We start from the raw sequence: 15,149 nt of genomic DNA, 5'->3' as shown, positions 1-15,149 counted from the left end.
ATTAGTCAATGTATAGACGACAGCTTTTTAAAGTTATATGCCATGATAGGGATCAGAATTTTGAATAGAGTTGTTTATATGTAACATAAAATATAAGGACTGCAATGTTGTAGAAATATATTACAAGTTTAGGAAACACGACTTGCTAAGTTACTAGTAAAACTAACTTTTACTTCGGTTTAGTATAAGATTTTAAGACGACAAATAAAACACAACTACCACAGTATTTTTTAATTCAGTTTAATTCATTTACATTATTATATCAATTTTTAATTAACCTTAACAGGCCTTTAGAAGTCTAAAAAACCTCACACTTACCTGCTAAACTCGGTCAAAACTCAATTTATTTTACGTTATTTCTTTTTAGGTTCCGCCACAAACGGTAGTTGATGAAGTTCGGTTGTATTTTATGACTGTTTTTGTAATTTATTTATTGTTTAGTGACATTTATAGTTTGTTGCCGATCCGTATGTCTTGTCTATTTTATGAGGCGTGAACAAACCTTTTTGTTGGGACATCTTTACAATTTGTGAACACAGAGGATGGTGTAGGTAATAGTGGATATTTATGTTCTTTATATTTGTGCGATATTTTTGTTTTTCAATGCAATTTTAACCTGATTTTTCTTAAAATTTTCTGGTAATGTGTATATTTTGAGGTCTTTTAGTTAAGGGCATTTGAATCATAAAAAATCTGTTGGTTCATTAGACGATTTGATTTTTTATTTATAATTGCTTATTATGTAACAATTAAAACATTCGAATAAACAACGGTTCCGAGTAAAATAAATAAACAATAAATTAAAAAAAGTTACTCTTCGATAACCCTATTAGCGTTTCTAGGAACAATTGGGTACGAGTAAAAGGCGCCGGCGCCCCACGCATGTGGTTATATTGAGCTATAAAGAGCCGCTTCAAGCACTATTACTGATTATTGCGTTATACTCGCTTTTGTTTTTTTTTAATTTTCATTTGAGGCGAAAGTCTATGCGTTATGCAGCCAGTTGACGTAAATAATACTGAAGTTACTTTTTTTTAATTGTGACAAATCAAATCGTTATGCAGATAATTGATACGATGCGTTATTATATTAGTTTTGTTTTATTTTGTAGCGGCGAAGGTCAATACGACAAGCATACGAAATGCGTTATACCCACTTACTTTTTTTAATTCAATTTTGTGACGAAAGTCTTAGCGCTATTGAGCCATTTAGCAATCTTAATTTTGCCTTATCTGTGATCTCATATTAATTAATTATTTATCTCTGATGTTATGCGTATAAATAATTAATGGAAATAATTGGCAGCAATATGGTTTATTGTGATTTTGTTTTTAATTAATCATAATTATGTGAATTTTATTTAAAATTATACTTGAAATATTTAGTAAGTAAGGGTTTTTACTCAATTTAATTCACGTTAATATTTTACTTTTTGTAACAAATCATAAGTGTTAATTATAATTAATATTTATTTAATGAGGTGTTAAATAGTTTAAAAACTGAGCATTGCAATATTGTTTGCTGTTTTTCTCAATAACTATTGCAACTAAGCAAAATAAAACAGCAGTTGGTACTAAAAATAGCATTTATTTTCTTGTAAATAACATTTCATTTAACAATTATACATATTAATGAAATTGGAGTGTTTGTATGTAATGTCTAAAAAAAAGTCATATTTCGTACACATGAGAAATAAAACTACAACTATTTTTTATTTCTACGCTGACGAAGTAGCGGGCGATCGCTAGTAAATGATAAAATTGTTTTAATCTCTCTGTGATATAACTTTATATGGTTTTAAAAGTAAACTTTTTAGTTCATCTTTGAGACCTTAGATATATACCATAGACAAAAAATATCAACATCATGTCATTATCATACTCTCTTACAATGGTTACGAATGTCCGCATCAATTCTGTATAGTAATGAACTACATGAATTAGATTACAATATAACCAGAGATAAAAAAAATCGACTTGTTTCCTAACATTAAAAGATCAGCCTCAACCAAAAACTGGCCTTTAAAGAAAGAGTAAATACGATTTTCAAGGAAACTAACTATTGAAGAATTTCATAAAACAGTTGACCAACGCAAGAAGTTACGCAGAAATTTTATTTTTACAAAATTGAGGAGTAAAATGTAATCGTGAGCCACTGACGTATTATTTGCATTGGAAAATAATCTTGTTTCTGTTTTCTTCAAAGCAAACGAAAGGGATGAAAATATTTTGTTATACGACGATTTCGTCTGTGGAAATTAGAGTTACGTGACTATGTCGAATTGAATTCATTATAGTATCATAAGAGTAAAGTTGGTTGACTCGTTTTATAAATATAAAATAATGAAATAGTACGTTTTAGAACGATAGTCTGCTAGATAATACATTTAAATATCCTTAATACATTCCTGACCTTTGTTAATATTAATAAAACATAATACCTTTAAATGTCCCAAATATTCATCAAAAACATGTCCATTACTCATAAAATTAAATTCCATTTTCAGTAAACGTCATTGTATTTCGTTATCAAGTATAATTTAAAGTGAGTGTTATAATTTTAATTTATGTAAGCAATTTCAATTACGAAAATGTTTTTAATTTCAAATGAAACATTGTTGACGTTCTTTCGGAAAACTTCGTGATGTAACCGGCATATATAATTGGCAAAAAATACAAAAATATGTTTCAACCCTCACTGGGCCAGGGTGGACTATGGCCTAGTCATCTCTAACATGTCTAGGCACCGAGGCCAGTGTGGACTATATAAGCTGACTACGTAACATGAATGTTTCGGCAGTATGAACACTCTTTTACCCATTTACAAAAAAAAAAAGTAAGAGTGTCTTGTAATAGTTATCTTAAAAAAAATTAAAGAGGTTTTACAGTCGACACTCACCTTGCCTATTATGAGACTACACCTGCGTAGTGTTTAAAAGGTTAAAATGGAACAAGAAACATGGAATGAATATAAGGTGGACGATATTATGTACTGATTCAAAGCTATCTTACAATCACGAGTAATAATTAGGAGATTCTCAGTACCTATACATTTCTCATACTAAAACTATAGTAAAAGATTCTCTTAGTTTTTTTTTAATATTAGGTGGGCAAAGGAGCGGCGTTGTACTAACTAAACAATGACAGCTAAGATACAGGGGGCTATCTTAGCTGTCATTGTTAAAGTTGGTGTAAGTACAGATAAGTATAAAATCTCACAATCTATTTTTTAAATAAATGTAGATAACATAGAACAAAAGAAGGATGTATTGAATCGACTGTTTTATGACAAGATAGGATATAGCGAAAAATGTAACGTAATTTTTCTCCAACAAAAAGTTATTAACGCTGTACGCATTAAAAATAAAATACGACAGTTATTACGGCCAGTATTATTTTATAGCGTTTTAACATAACCGGTTAACTAGTTAATATAACGTTGATTGACATAAGTTGGTGGTATTTAGTGTCGCATGTAGAGGGCGCTTGTAATTGTTTATTGATTAATCGTAACCGTCTCCGAGCATAGGTCAACAGCTGTCAATTGAAGTATACTATCAACACGTTTAAACTTCTTAACTACAACAGAACCAAAGTAGAGCAACATTCGATTAGAGATATAGCTAGTAGAAAAGTCAAAAATGTATCCTACCCTAAGTTAGGGGTGACTAGGCCATAGACAACCACGCTTAGGCCCAGTGCGGATTGACTTCACACATATCATTGAATTTCTTCTCAGATATGTGCAGGTTACATTACGATGTTTTCCTTTACCGTAAAATTCCTCCTTCACCAAAAATGAATGGAACTGACAATAATTGTTGACAATAAGTATGAAGACAAGAGGCTATGGCTAACCGTTACTTTAGCTAGAGAGGTTTGTGTCAATTTTGAGTAAAACCTTATATTAATGTAGACTTGTTACCGTGAGAGGATACAGAGAAGCAACTATGACAAATTTTTGTGTTTGTCGGCAGTGACAACCCTCAGTAAAGTATAGGTAATTGAGACGCCGGGACATTATTGTTAAGGATTAAAACCATTTATTCCGCGAAAATTGATCAAGTGAGCCATTGATTTACTTAGAAAACTATTTTAGCATTTACGAAAACAACAAGAAATAGATATATCTTATCATTATAATTATTAAATAGTGATATATGTGATATGTTATAAAGAAAATCATAATACAGCGCAGTGGTTGAACTGTTGCGATACAAACATGTTCTATTTATATGGACTCTGGAGTATCTACTTTGCATACAACTGACGTACCCTTTGTCGAGTTGTAACTATTATGTGGCAGAGACAACATGAACCACTTCCTTTTTTAACAATGAAAACTGACACCACACACAAAAATCGAAGACGCACCAGTCACGACAAATTAAAAAAAAACACGCTCCGATCAAAAAAAAGTAACTCGAAAAGCCTAAGGCCGGAGTCTGGATTGATAGCCGTTGTTCTTCTCTCTGCACGTATCAACCGAGCCGGCTGGGCGTGGCCTCTATAACAGGTTACCGAAGCGCAGTGCAACGCCAAAAAATACCCATAAAAAATATAATGGCAACCCAGGCGCCGGCGATCGATCCCCCAGTGCCAACCCGCGCGCTCCGCACCCACGAAAGAAAAAAATCGCGCCATACCAGTCCACCAATGGAAAGCGGACGCCGCCCATAGTTCATGCCCCTACAGAGCTAGCCTCGCCCTCCGGACGACACTAGCGCCGAGCTCCTCATACATGCGGCATAGATCATCACTAAACAGAAAGAGAACGCGATATAGCTGGGCCGTTCGTTTCTCGGACAATTTCCTCCAACCGATCATTAAGTGTTTAAATTCAACGGGAGTTGGTTGTGTCGGATTTCTTCGGAGGGGAACGCTATTAAAATATCCACAAACATTATCTTTAATTGGACAGTATTTTGTGCTTGTGTGCGTTCGGTGTTCGGTTTTTTTTCCCGCCAGTGACGATTCCGTTTTTTCGAAAGCCTTCGATGACTGTTATCGTTCGCATTTAGCGAGCGCCGATCGTGAGTGATTTTTTGATTGCGGCAAACGAAAACATGACTATTGATTAGACTACGTATCATCCAGTCGACGAAATAAAACTAAAGTGACTACAAAAATGACATCAGTGACGTGACACGAAAGTTTAAAAATATCGGTAACAATCGATAATATCGGACGCGAGTACAAAACGTAAAATCGATTTAAAAATGATGCCACGTGCTACGTAATTGCGAAATCATAATTCACGGATCGTTAATTGATCTGTAATTATTTCTCAGTTCCATTCTCTTTAATTATCGGCGGCAATAATTTTGATTATACCTCTCGCTCCTACGTCAAAGTTATCTTTCAAAATATAACTCTATAACTTCTAATATTTTTCTAACTTGGCATTAGAAAAATAAATGTAAATAAATAAAAATACAGTGTTAAAGACGAGTGTTTAGAGCTTTTACTAACAATCTCTGTGTGACATTTTGGTGTAAAAATAAAAACGAAAAATAAAATTGTGAGAAAGTGATGCGGTGTTCAGTTGTCTAACTCAAAGGAAAACCCGTAAGTTATAAATTATTTAATAATTTTTTATGCATTTTCTTTAAAACTTGAATAATACTAGTATTTAATCCATTAAATAACTTACAATGTCACTTATTAGAAAATATAGGCCTAATAAGACAACAATAAGAATATGTGCCCTTAGTAAAAGCTTAGTTTTTCAATTAATAGATTTCAACGATTACTTAAATATAACTTTCCTTTTCTAAAAGAAGAAACTGACTGACTCTTGTATCACAGCCTTAACTACTGAAGTTTTCAAATTTTGTGCAGAGATTTTTTTTAAATATCTGAGAAGGCACTAAGTGAGGATTTTTAATATAAACACATCCCAAGATATTAAAGTAGAGAATGAATGTTTGTATAAATATATAGTTCTTTGGGCAATTTTTTTTTAAATTGCTGAATAGACTCTTCTATACAATTATTCTTTTTTTTTTCTTCAATTCATAGACAGTTAGTGATATGTTAGTACTTTTACACAACACTAGACTAAGTAAGATAACTAAGATATTACTACTAACTAGTAACACTTATAATACACAGTAAATTTTTCGTATTCAATTAATAAATCTTTTAAAAAAAAATTACTTCAAAAATAATTTAGGGATGGCATTCACCTTATATCGGTATAGAAAATAAACGTGTGTATATATTTGTATAGGGGCAAACATCAAAAATAATAGAATTAAACCTTCTTTGATATCACATGGTAAAAAAGTAACATTTATAAAAATATTGCGCAATATTTCATAGAGATACTAATTAACTGAACATAACTAAAGTTCTAATAAAAAGTTAGTATTAAAAAGCTGTTTATCCTTAAAATAGAATACGTAAGAGTCAACGCAAAGTAATACCCAATTTATACCATAAGTTTTATAATTATTTACTTGTTCAAATACTTAAGCAACAAGCTAAAGAGTTGCATAGTGTTCTACCTTTTATGAACAGTGGAGAGGATGTACAAGAAAATGATGTTTACTTCTTCTTCCCATCTTTGTATTAGGAAAAGGGAAGAGGATTAGAATAGGCTCTCCTACAACGTTAAGTAACTCAAGCAAACCAATAATGACCATGATAAAGTCAAAAATGAGTTAATTACTGTAACACTGCCTATTAAAGCATTGTAAGGGGATAATCTTTTGTTATGTCTTGTTCTCCCAGTCTCTTAGATTTTAGTTAGATTGATAAGATTTCAAAATGAGGATACCTTTGGTTGTGTTTTATGAACGCAATACATCAGTCATAAATTGTCTCAACTTAAAAACAGTAAATAATAAAGTACAAATTCATTGAATCTTGAATCGATTTTATTACAGTAATTTTATCGTAAAACTCCGGTTTGTAATAAAGAGAATATTTCATACTTTAATCGATAATAATTTATTATTTATTGAAGTTTAGGTCACGTTGCGATCCGTACCGAATAAATATCGAGTTTTACAATGTCGATTTGTTTGTTATTCTTTTTTCTCTTTTAATCGATTTTATATTTTAATGGGTTAATTTATTAATAAAAGTATAAGACATTATTGATGCCTTCATAAAATAATACGAAATTAACCGTAAATAATTGATTAAAGAATACATAAAAATGGTTTCACGATATTAGTAATTTTAGGTAATATTATTATTTTTATATCTGATCTCACTAGCATGTCAACGTTTCGTTTAATTTCCTAAGTAACGAGTAAGGTCAAAGGTAAAAGTTAGTCTCGGAAAGGAATTAATAAATCATACATCGTCAAATCCTTTTCTATGACATAAATAATAGAAATGTTTGTTTTAGTTGAAAGGTTAATTCTCGTAAAGCGTATATAAAGCGTGTTCTACAATCATCATACCATTTTAATGTTATTCAAAAGAATTAAAAGATAAAAAACAATAGTGTGAATATAAAATATAATACCTTATTTTGTTTTTAAATGTTTTCGGATAAAGTTTATGTCCTCTAAAAAAAACCTAACATAAACTCTGATGTGCTCAGAACAGTTTGCCAAAGTTTCATCTAATTCTGCCTAGTAAATGGTTTATGGGCGCCTAGGAAACAAACTAACAAAAATATTTTTTATATTGATGATTATAATAAATACATTTAGTGATTTCTCTTGAAAACATGCATTTATTTGAGATGTTTGATTTTATTAATAATAATAAAAAATAAAATAAAAATATTCTTTATTTAACTAAAAATCATTTTTCACAAAATTGGTAGGGCTCTGTCTCCCAAACTAGTTAACACTGTGTTTATAAATAAAACATTTTTTTTAAATATCTTGTTAACGATAAAATTGTAACAGAAATAAGTAAAAAAACGATAAAAATCTAATAAGAAATTGCTTTTAATTCTTGTCTTATTTTACCCTTAATTAACACAATAATGATCTGCAGCTTAAAGTAAAATTCTTGTGACAAAAGATGCTACATAATGCAATACTTTTAAGCGTCTTTCATCTAAATAATTCTACTTTAAGAAAAAAACTTTCGGTGGAACAATAGACTGTTATTGATACTTGACGAAATATCTACGCCTTATAAGTCGAAACAGCGTAGTCGTAAAGAGGTAGATAACGACTAAATATGTACTAATATCCCTCATTTAGGAACAACTCTATTTGACATCATGTGACAAGAAAATTGCCGACGATCGGAGCAATCATTGAAGAATGTTAATAGCTTAACAAATTCATTGTAAACAATTCTTTCGTTCCAACAAATTGAGAAAAAGTATTCAGTTTTTTACACTGTCACGGTTTTTGTATGATTCGCAAAAATTTAATGAGCAACTATAATTTAATGGTGACATTTTTTTTACGTAAAGGTGTAAGCGGCTCACTTTACGTTCGAGCCGACGTCACTCATAAATATCACCAAAAACGAGAATACTTGCAGATGCGATACTGGTCTTTACTTAGAAAAAGAAGTACTTATAGAAACTAGCGGTCTTAGTAAATGTTTTGATAGAATTTACTTTACCATTAACGAGTTGTACTAATGTTCTTTTCGTTAATTGAACACCTGGCTTCAGACAAAGCATATTATATAGAATTTTTATCAGCGTACTGGTGTATCAAAAACTTGTTCTTGAATTTTCCACTTTACACTTATGCTATTTTTAGTTTTCGTGAAAATATAAAAAGTGAAAATATAAAAGAAGGCAAATGTAAATATAAAGTATAAGATTATATCAACACGGAAACGATGAATTTTCATTTTCAAATATTGTTCAAATACCTATATTGTGTGCCAGTATTATTTATACTGAACTAAATAGGTGTCGAATGCGACTCCATCCGCGGGTAATTAAAAAATTATTAGTTATCAGCCTATGTGTTCTTCTAGACTATTTTTCACATCGTATATACCATACATTATAATAAAACATCCATCCATCTATCTAAGCGTATTATCTTCTCAAAGGCCGGGAAAGCATCTGCGGTTCCTCTGATATTGTACATGTTCATGGCCGTCGTTGAACACCTCAGTGTTCCCGCTGCTTGTTTGCCCCCTTAACTCGTTACTATACTTTGGCATTTATAATATTAGTAAGATAAATGCACGTTTTCTTAAAATCAGTAGAAACATAAGTGCTTTTACAGCATTGTTTATTAAAGTACACAATTTTAAGGTTTCCTGCAATTTGGTGTTATATAGTCAAGATGCAGCTCAAAGTGTGTCAAGACAAAGTGGGTGTAAACCATATGTGGATAAATTACTAAAGCTTCGGAACAACAGCCTAATCCAAAAACGGCATTGAATAACTTATTTGTCATTGAATGCGCTTTGTTTGCAACTGACTCCGAGGTTCAGATTGCCTTTTATTCTGTCAATTTGCAGACAGAACAAAGAGATTCAAATAAATCAGTTAAAGAGGACATTCGACACATTTTCTTACAAACACTTTAATTGTAATTGTCATACGCACAAATACCATTTAGCATGCTGGGGTGTCAAACTAGACAAACCTATGCATCAAGTAAATGGAAGTAAGTTTAGAAATAAATGTTGGAAGAAGTTTTCTTCCACGTATAAAGCAGCTAAAATTGGTACATACGACAAACTCTATCGACCTGGCGAGAGACGCTGAAAAACCTTCTTAGGCATAGAAAATGGTACACAAGAAATTTAAACCTGATACCTGACAGTCTTTTTTTGACATGGACAGGCTAGCTACCTGTAAAAACACTAATGGTCCATCGAGACAGAAAAGTTTGTCGCTCTATAGGTACAAATGCAAACCACGATTATGTTTTCCATTATTAGATTATTACAATGACATCTCTATCGACAGTGCCGATGAGTTGGACAATTACAATCATTCGCAATTATAGAACTGGCCACCATGTAAGGTTAATACGACAAAATGGCGGTCGCTCGTTCCACAGATGATTAATGGACGTCAATGTTGCAAATGTCATTCAGGCATTTTTCGTAGCGCGCTTTTCAAATGCAAATTGTTTTTGGTTTTATCGGATTTTATTTTTATCAACCGGCAACTTTTGTTAAAAGTTTAAAATAATAAATTACAAAGACGAAATACAAAGTGGTGCTAATTGACTTTGAAGAGGGCAATATAATTTCGGTTACTGACCGTTTAAAATATTAGGTTAGGTGTCAAACTATTCGTATAATTGCGAGTGTTCAAAACATTGAATTTTTTGTTGAATTTTATTTAATTACGAGTTAATAACTCTAAAATCATAAAGAAATATTATAAATTTATTCTTGTAATTTCAGATAAATCGGACAAATATTTTACTCGATTTTACGGCATCTTCTACATCGACACACGATATTAAATTAGGAAAAAAATTTTTAATTACGGATTACTGGATTCTAATATGTCACGGCAAAATGTTAGAAAGTCTTTTGGAGTGATTGTCTCATTCCAAAAAGATAGATGTTCGTGGGAATAAAAATTTCCCGCCATCGGTCTAGCAGTTTTTTTCTTTTTATAATCAACAAAATTTTTCTGTTCGCAACATTGCTAGGATTGTCAAGCATTCGAAATGGAATTTAATTTTTTAACCGTTTACATTCCGTTGCGTTCGTATTTTGTTCATTTTTAAATTCTATTCCCTATTGTTTTATAGATGCGTGCCAGTTTGATCGAACACTTATGTCAATATAAAAAATTAGCTGTCGCCCACGTAACCGTCCCCGGGGAATTAAAAAAAAAACGTAATAAGTAGTCTATATGTTCTTCCAGACTATGTTCTACATCATAACTTGAAACAAACATCTATCCATCCATCCAATGAACAAAAATACAAAGTTAACGATTAATATAATCGCCAAATGTTGGTAAAACTCTGAAAATCTACATGTACTTTGTGTTAGTTGTAATTTAAAGTTCACGCTCAACAAAACTTATAACTTAAGTGTTATAAACCGCTTATATGTAAATTAAATTGCAGTCACATTTTGATGCAAAAATAAACACAACTAATCTCCTCAGACTTGCGATCTGATTGTAAACAAATAATTATAAGATTGTTATCACGTTAAGTGCATTAAATAAACATTATTGACGTTAGTCAGTTAACTTTTAATAATAAAGTTAATATATTTTACTAAAGGATTATTATTTAATACTTGCCATGACCTTAAGTATGTTTTAAAATTTTTTCATTTTTATTTATTTTAAAAAAATGCTAATTATCATTAACATCAGAGTTTGAAATTTTAAAAGATAACAAGCTTTTATAGCAAAGTTGAAATAAACTGAAACTGACACTTAAATATTAAAATGACACCTCAATTAGAATTATAATTCAATTTTGTTATTTACTCGTATTTATTATATTACTTGTATGTACTTTAACTTTGGTATTACAAGTATTAGGCGTAGAAAGAGTTCGAAAATCTATGTAAAATTATTTAATAAATTATTTAAAGCCGTTCGGCTTAACTCACGTGTGATCGTCCGGTGACGGCACCGACTAGTTTCGGACCCGTCGGTTGTCCATTTTCAGGGCGAGTGTTTATTTTGAGGATTTCGCGGTCGCGTTGCGTACCCACTGCCCTCGACTTGAAGATGGACCCCTGACAGGTCCGAAACTAGTCGGTGCCGTCACCGGACGATCATACGTGAGTTAAGCCGTTCTTAAATAATTTATTACATCTCACGTAAAATTATTTATTTATCGATATTATTCACAAATGAATTTCTCTACAAAACTTCGTGCATATCGTATGCATTTGATATGTTGCGATATACCCACACGAAAACAGAAATTCTCGATAACGAAACTTAATTACTATGAAGAAACACATTTTTTCTGTCCGTATGTTCTGTGTTAGGATAACAGATACGTATCTCACGCGAGCCGACGCAATCTAGAGTCTGAACTGTACACTTACTGCATTGCTACACCAAGTGTTAGTAACCGTTGTCCACTATCGATATATAATACATATTGTCTTTGTCTTCTCAAAGAGGATGTAAGAGAGGGCAATATGATATAAAGGTATTGGCAGCTGAAACCCATGGTAACATGTAGGCTGGATGTTACATAGATCTGAATTTGTATGATTATCGTTATAACAGATTCTGATGCCGTGAAAAATACAAAATGGCGGTATTATAAATGCGGATGTTTAGATAGATTGATGGATGCATCGATGTTTGTTACAAGGTACCTCACGAACCGCTGAACAGATTTCTCTGAAATTTGGCATAGATATAGAATATAGTCTAGAAGAACACATAGGCTACGATTTTTTTTTTATTCAGCACGGACGGTGTCACGGGCGGCAGCTAGTAGTAAATATTAGGTCCTTACATATGAAATTGGCGTTTTTCGTACTGGCCACTTTAATCACGAATTTCTCCTCTTTGGTAAGGAATACCAAATTCAAATTTGTACAGCTATAGACTCATGTATTTGTGGTTCGATGACCGTCATTCATTTGTTTTTTTTCTTCTGTTTTTTTCTGTTTGCGTCACTCATTTTACAAAATGGAAAACTTAAAATATCGCATTATTTACGAGTACGAGTTCCGCCGTCGCACTAGTGCTGCGGAAACGACTCGAAGGGTGAATGATGTGTATGGCGGTCGTGTTGCAAAAGAAAACACAGTTCGTTTTTGGTTCCAACGTTTTCGTTCTGGAAATTTCGATCTGCAGAACAAGCCCCGTGGACGGCTTGAGACTCAAGTTGATAATGAAGAGTTGAAGGCTATTGTGGAAGCGGATCCATCGCAAACCACGTCCGAGTTAGCTGCAGGCTGCGATGTTAGTGATAAAACTGTTTTAATTCACTTGAAGCAAATTGGGAAGATTAAAAAGCTTGAAAGGTGGGTACCTCACGAATTGACTGAAGCAAACCGGCAAACGCGCGTCGACTGTTGCGTTACATTACTAAACCGGCACAATAATGAAGGTATTTTAAACCGAATCATTACCTGTGATGAAAAATGGGTTCTTTACGATAATCGGAAGCGCTCAACGCAATGGTTGGATCCTGGCCAGCCAGCCAAATCCTGCCCCAAGCGAAAATTAACCCCAAAAAAGTTACTTGTAAGCGTTTGGTGGACTAGTGCCGGTATTGTTCATTACAGTTTTCTCAAATCTGGCCAGACTATTACGGCTGATGTCTATTGTCAGCAATTGCAAACCATGATGGAAAAGCTAGCGGCTAAACAACCTAGGCTGGTCAATCGCTCCACGCCACTGCTGCTTCACGACAACGCTAGACCACACACTGCGCAACAGACGGCTACTAAATTAGAAGAGCTTCAATTGGAAAGTCTAAGACATCCTCCGTACTCCCCGGACCTTGCTCCAACAGATTACCATTTTTTTTTAAATTTGGATAACTTCTTGCAAGGGAAAAAATTCAACTCCGATGGGGCAGTCCAAATCGCCTTCAAAGATTTTATTGATTCCCGTCCGACTGGTTTTTTTAGTAAAGGGATCAATGAACTACCTATGAGATGGCAAAAGTGCATAGAAAATAATGGTTCATACTTTGATTAATTAAATATATTATATTAAAAAATATTCGACTTTTTGTTCCTCCCATACAAAACGCCAATTTCATATGTAAGGACCTAATATGTCCGCGGAATTCAAGTGAGGTTGTGTGCCAGTCGTAATTTAGATTGTAATCATGTTCTTTTGTTTGTTGCTAAGATTTGTACAATGCGAGTGATTTCTGTGACAGCTTGATTATATTTCTTGTTTTGCGAGACATTTTTTTAATTAGCTTTTGGAATTATGAAGCATAATATGTGACTAACTTGTTATTATCTATTCTTTTAATTTTTTTTTCTATACTAAATTGTGAGTAAATTAGTACTTATTCTATAATAAATATTAACATTAAAAATAATTCTTGTTACATAGTACCAATTTTTATAAAATACCCGATTGAGTGAATTAATAAACATTAATAATTTAATAATTGCAAAAAAGTGGCAACTCTGAAAGACTTTTTACATTTCGTGACAGGTGCATATGTTCAAAGAATCGCGGCTGTGCGTGTTTAGAGCCGACAAATAAGTATTTAATTAGGAATATGTAATACACTTGTAGTATACAGATAAATGAAAATGCAAAGCTTTTTATTGCCATGTAAATGTTTATAGATGCTAAGATTTATTTGTACTAGTCTTTGCTTCATTCACTATTCAACGAATCCTAGCAATCTTTCAAAAAATTCGAGTTAAAAGAATAGGTACTTGTATCAAAAACAAAATGCGTCAAATTAATGATGCCTAAAAGAGTTTTTCAATTGCTTATAGAAAACGTGACGTCCAAAGCTTTTCATTCAGAAAATAGCCTCCACAGGGATAAAATTATTTTAGTTGCTGGTGAACAATTTGAGATACATAAGTTCATCGTAAATTTATTACGTTATAGGGGTTTTTTAGATATTCCTTTTTCATCCTCTAGGAGTCTAAAGGGTCAACACACTTCAATGCAAATAATTGATAATAATTCGGGCTCTTTGTATTAATTCACCATGCAGACGAAGTAGTGGGCGCTATCTAGTTCTTCAAATAGATATAACAACTTGACTTATAGTTGGAATAGAGTTAGTAATTAGCCTTACCTTTCGCGCCCTTCCCATTGTCAATTGTCAACATCAACCGCCATTGCGTAACTCCTGTCTGTCAATAGCGGTGACAACTAATTCAAAATGGCCGCCATCGACATGCGATGTCGCGGAATTATTACTAATTTCGATGTTGCAATGAATTTAAAATTCAATATACTTTTTTATTCTACTTTTAGACACTGGATATGTACCTATATAATGTTGTTTGTCAAACAAAATAATGTATAGATTTATGTTTTGCAAATTAAGCTCTAAATATAAATCCAGATTTTAATGAATAAATTACACAATACAAGATATAACATTGACTTTTTTTCGAGAGAGTATAATGTGAAATTTAACAAGTACATATTTGAATGTGTTTTTATGTGTTCAATTTTTATAATAAAAAATATTGGTTTATAAATATTTTTATCAGATAATAATTTTTGAATAAAAAAAACCGACATCCGTTTTTCACTTTCGGACGGTTGAAATATTTGTTCTACCCTTTCAAATAGTCAGCTATGAAAAT

General features: G+C 32.2%; 1 protein-coding gene across 3 annotated transcripts in view; it reads left to right on the top strand.

Moving 5' to 3' along the window:
* Positions 1-4,843: 4,843 nt before the first annotated feature.
* Positions 4,844-15,149, top strand: part of LOC106715212 (homeotic protein distal-less) — an 85,650-nt gene continuing 75,344 nt past the window's right edge. For all 3 annotated transcript variants that reach the window (XM_014508443.2, XM_014508442.2, XM_014508440.2), the window contains exon 1: positions 4,844-5,567. The gene's annotated coding sequence lies outside the window, so the exon portion shown is untranslated. The remainder of the gene's footprint in view (positions 5,568-15,149) is intronic.

This window comes from Papilio machaon, chromosome 19 (assembly GCF_912999745.1).
Source record: "Papilio machaon chromosome 19, ilPapMach1.1, whole genome shotgun sequence".
Taxonomy (NCBI): domain Eukaryota; kingdom Metazoa; phylum Arthropoda; class Insecta; order Lepidoptera; family Papilionidae; genus Papilio; species Papilio machaon.
This window is presented reverse-complemented; position numbering and strand designations above follow the sequence as displayed.